Source organism: Mus caroli, unplaced genomic scaffold, assembly GCF_978045245.1.
Source record: "Mus caroli unplaced genomic scaffold, Mus_caroli_1 scaffold_14, whole genome shotgun sequence".
Taxonomy (NCBI): Eukaryota; Metazoa; Chordata; class Mammalia; order Rodentia; family Muridae; genus Mus; species Mus caroli.
Genome location: NW_028227269.1, coordinates 106,764,312 through 106,769,593, shown reverse-complemented (window position 1 = coordinate 106,769,593; position 5,282 = coordinate 106,764,312). Strand labels below are relative to the sequence as shown.

The window sequence follows — 5,282 nt, the reverse complement described above, 5'->3', positions numbered from 1 at the left end:
AGGATGGGAGGTGAATAAGGCAGCCACTGCTGTGGACCCATATCCTCCCAGCCATCCATCCAGGCCAGCAGGTGGCGCTTGAGGCTTTTCTCTCACAGGGCTAACAGCAGAATCAGCATAGTGATGTTAGATTCCTCAGGACAATCCAATTTGGAACTCACAAATCATTTTCTACTTGAGAGAGCAGTTATAAAAGGTTTATCTCTATCATTGTATTATTTCCTTATAAGCTAAAAAAGTTAGTGTCTGGGCTAAATCAAGTAAACATCATTTATGACATTTTCTTAAATGGAAAAAAATGCTCTAAATTCCAAAATAGATCTCATGATGACTGAACCACAAACCATTTGAGTTGTTAGAGAATTAGATACATGTAAGACCTGTTACTTGGCTTCAGGATACAGGGCATCTGAAGAGGAAAACTCTTTGGTTGATAAAGCCACGGTCAGAGCCCTCAACAGACCGGGTAGGACGCAGAGCCCGGCAGGTGGCTCCTGCAGGCACTTGTAGGTCGGTGTGTCGGTGGTGTGTGGCTACAGGATTGCCACTTTTCCAAGATTTACTGAGGACATTTTGGCACCTACTGTGAAGCGCTCTGTAGGCACTAGAAGCAAAAGTAGCACCGCTCAGAAGCCCCTTCCACAGATGCACACCAGAGGGGAAGGAAGGAACCCCCCAAGGGCTGACCAGGAGGGACATCTGCCTGGCAGGAAGTGACATGACTGTACCTCTGCTGTCAAGTGACTGCTCTGACCTTACAGCCAAAACACTTAGTATCCTGGCTTAAGGAGCACTGTTTCTGAGCAAGGTCAAGAAGTCTAAGGCTTTCTAAAAGCAGCTCTGTGCTTTGGTGTACAGAGTAGCACTTTTCTAAGTGTTGAAGCAATGCACAGGTATTTGTAAGAAGCTGACACTAAAAACACCTTTCCATACATTGGTAAAGCAGCCAACGAACCCAACATCCTTCAGTGGGCTTTCCTCCCAATTATAGGAACAAAGCAAGACAGGAGAACAGGAACCCACCCAATACCTGGACATATATGGCCCTGCAGAGGCCAGAGACCTTCTGTACAGAAAGAACCATGAACAGGGAGAACCCCTCACAGGTGCAGAACTAAGGCCTATGCTTAAGGCTGATGAGACAAACAAAAGGAACAACCCACATGCAAAACTGGCACGTCAGGAACTAAGCCAACTGCAGAGGAAGACAGGCTGCTACCTCAGACCTGGCCATGATTTTAGATGCAGTATGGGACAACTCAGAAGATTGGTGTATAAAAAAAAAAAAACCTTCCACCCAGGACAGGACTGAGAATAACGGCTTGATTTCCTGTTGACTGCTACCAAAAAGAGCAATCATGTTTCAATACTACAGAGTGACATATGGGGAAGGAGAGGAGACATTAGGGTTCTGAGGTATCTCAGAGGGGAAGCATTTAGTGATAGGCATTTCCTGAAAGGCTTAGTTAGTGCAGACTCCACTTTGTCTTTAAGAGTTTCTGTTTGTGTGTGTCTCCTCCAGCCCACAGTGAAAGTAGTGTGGGTTTTTTTTTTTTTCAACCAAACCATACTTTGATGCCCAACAGCCATCAGCCTGCTAACACAAGGACAAGAAAGACCCTGGAATCCTTCTGTTAACAGCCCAGCTCTTCTGCCTTCCCCACTTTACAGATGTGTTTCATAGAGAGCAGTTAGAGAGGAGGGACCAGAGCATCCCTGTTTACCCCACAATGTATGTCTTGGCAGTCCTCTGTGCAGCTCTGCCGATGACAACAAGGCCTATGAGCAGTCAACCCCACGCGCATGACAAACCCTCTCCCACCCCAGCTCATTTGAGTTAAAGGAAACACTAACATTCAATACTCTCTCTCTGTCTGGTCCAGTTACAGGCAGAGCAGGAACCTCTCAATAGAAGGAGAGGCTGGATTTGCCTCCTGGTGGGTTCAGGACTTTGTTGTGGGAGCGAGGTCGTGGCCCCAGTCTGGGCTCATGACTGTCAACTGTAGGTGTGGGCTCCGGTATCTTTGCATGTTCTACTTCTTTTGAGCTTCCTTTGTCGCCCTGCTCTCCTCTGGGTGTGGAGTCTGTTGCAGCTTTCAGGTCAGACTTAGAGTCTTCACCTTCACACAGCAAAACATGATCCTTGGGCTTGTTTGGGTGTGCCAGAGGCGCAGTGGCAGTGACTGGGGACCCAAATATGTCACTGGTCTTCCCCCCGGGTGGATTCAAACGTTGTCGAGCTTGCACAGGAGTCGATTCATCGAAGATCCCACTTCCTTTGCCTCCTGGAGGATTTGTCCTCTTGGGTATGTTTTTAGGTTCTTCGGTTGGTCCGAAAATATTAGATGCGATCCTATTAGGCTTGCTTGAAGAAATAAATACCTTCTTCTGAACTTCCAAAAAGATCTCTCGATTCTCCTCCCGGGGGCTTCATGGACCTGGAACCCGACTTGCCAGCTTGGCCGTCCGCGCCCTGGAACATGTCGGCCGCCGCCCCGCCAAGAAAACATTCTTGAAGGCCAGTGAGGTGGGCTCAGTGTGTAGAGGGGCTTGCTGCTCAATCTGATTACCTGGGACCCACGTAGTAGGAAGAGCAACTCAATCCTCTCAAGCTGTCCTCTGACTTCTGCACATGCACTCATGTGCATGCCCATGCAGGTGCACACTAAATAAATAAAATGTAGTATAAATCAGGCACGGTGGCTCATGCCTTTAATCCCAGCACTCGGGAGGCAGAGGCAGGCGGATTTCTGAGTTCGAGGCCAGCCTGGTCTACAAAGTGAGTTCCAGGACAGCCAGGGCTACACAGAGAAACCCTGTTTCAAAAAACCAAAAATAAATAAATAAATAAATAAATAAAATGTAGTATAAAAAGATGGGCTAGACAGAATGGTGTATGCTTTTAATCCCAGCACTCACGAGGCAGAGGCAGGTATATCTCTGTGAGTTTGAGGCCAGCCTGGTCTACAGCACAGCCTGGTCTACAGGCCAGCCTGGTCTACAGGACAGCCAGGTTTACAGGACACAGGTCTACAGGATAACCAGGACTAGAGGGTGAGATTCTGTTTTAAAAGCAAAACTGAAAGATTTCAATTTTGTTATTCTTAGAACCCAGAATTTCCTGGTGCCACCCTGCGCCTAAGACAATCTCACCTGATTTGGTTGATCTCCCCACTGCCTCCTAACCAGAGCAACCTGTCCAGACTGCACCTTCACCAACATTTCCTCCCTTTTGGCATTTGCTGCCGTAAGTTTCTTCCATCAGGGGTACCACATTTCATCCAGCTTCCCCCGCAGGAGACCCTCCCTGTTCTCTGATTTCGACCAGATATTGCCTGCTTCTCTGAGTTCTGCTCCCCCTAGGTGGCTCCATCCCAGCCTGGCAGAGCTAATGGGCTGAGGTACCGCTGTTGGCATCTGTTTGTGCCTCTTCTCATAAGGATGGAGGAGAGAAGAGAAGACAAACATAAAACCAAATACCCAAGCCTGATGGGCGCTTGTAGGTCGAATTACAGAATCCTTCAGGGAATGAAGGATTAAGAACTGTAAGAATACAGATTTTGTTTTTCAGGGTTCTTTGCAAGCCCAGCTGAGATGAATTTGTACCAAAGCAGCAGCTGTAGTTGCCAGCTCATCTTTACCTCCAGGATGTTCCCCTGGCCTGGAGAGATGGCTCAGTGGTTAGGAGCAATGACTGACCTTCCAGAGGACCTGAGTTAGGTGCCCTGCACCCACATGGCAGCTCACAAGCATCTTTAACTCCAGTCCCTGGGGATCTGATGCCTTTCTCGAGCCTCCTTGGGCACCAAGTATAAACAGGATGTACGGATAAGCACGCAGGCAAAACACTCACCCACATAAACGGACACCTGACCTCCTAATTTGGAGATGTGAGTTAGCAATGTTACAATAAAGCCAGTGAGCAATTGTTACAATAGTTAGCAATATTACAAATGCCTCATTTGTAATACTGCTGGAGGGATGTTACAGGAACAGAAACTGGACTAGAATGGAACCTGTTCCCCTGTTTGTGCCTCTTCTCATATGATCAGAGAGCTAGCATGTGTAAAGTTGTTTTCATGGTTATAAACTAAGGACCCCCATGCCTGTGCCCCACTGGACATATGGCTGGCTGGCCTCGGCTCAGCAGAGAAGTTCAGCCTGCTGTGAGGATCAAACACAGGGACATGAGTCCCAATGGCGGATCATCACCTGCCACTGCAGCTCTGCCTAAATCAAGTTCTAGACATGCCAGGAATAGTCCCCACGTAGGACGACTACTATGTGGATGTTTGTCACCATGGCTAAGTGTTTCATCTAAATGGAGTCACATGCCCCACTTTGAGTCTGGTTTCTTTGATAATGTTACTGCATGCCATTGTACTAACCACAGAACATGAGAGCATCCCCCTCTCTCCAGCCCAGCCCAGGGCTAGCGATTGGATAACGGGAATCACAGGAGAAGGAACTTGACACATCGGATTTTTCACACTAGAATGAGAACGGAGTGCAGTCCATTGTTGAAAGGGCATTGAGAGCTGGAATCCAGTGCACCATGAGTGCCAAGACAGGTCTTAATGGCTTTGGTCACAGGGGTTGGGCTCGCCTTGCTCCTGGCAATGGTCTGAGGTTACCTGGGGTCAATGGCAATTGATCTCTTGCCCAGCCATGTCCCTATAAACCCTTGTCTGTGTCAGGCAGGTTCTGTCACCTGGACCCCCTTTCCTGTGCCTGAGGTCACCACTTCATAGGTGAGCCTAGAAGGCTGCCCCCAGGCTGTCCCTTAGGACAGTTTTTGCTCAGTCCTGTTCCAGACCCCAGAGAGACATCTCCCAGCTCCCAAGGCTGTGAGGGGGAGTAGCTCACAAAGTGAGGTCAGAAAGACCTCATATTCCCAGAGAAAAAGAAAAGGTCCTTAAGCTGAAAAGAGCATTTAAAAACCATCCTGGGCCTTCAAGATGGCTCAGGGAATAAGATGCTTGTCGCCAAATCCCTGGGATGCTTTCATGAGAACAGAACGTTCTCCAAAAGAGAGAACAGAAGAAGAGAACAGACTTTCAGGAACTTTGGCATGATTGCTTCACTTCTACATACATGTAAATAATAGAAAGTCCTATTTACATGCCTGTCACCTCAGTACTTAGCCTGTGGAGGCAGGAGGGATGGAGCAGACACTAGGGATGGTACTTGGAAAGACCCTACTCACTGGGATGGGGAACCTCCCATTAGAGTGACTCATACCTGCAAACTCAGAGAGAAGAGCAATGAAACTCCTGGCCTAC

At 48.1% G+C, this 5,282-nt stretch overlaps 1 pseudogene; it reads right to left on the bottom strand.

Moving 5' to 3' along the window:
• Positions 1-598: 598 nt before the first annotated feature.
• Positions 599-2,493, bottom strand: LOC110307369 (jupiter microtubule associated homolog 2 pseudogene; annotated as a pseudogene).
• Positions 2,494-5,282: the final 2,789 nt, after the last annotated feature.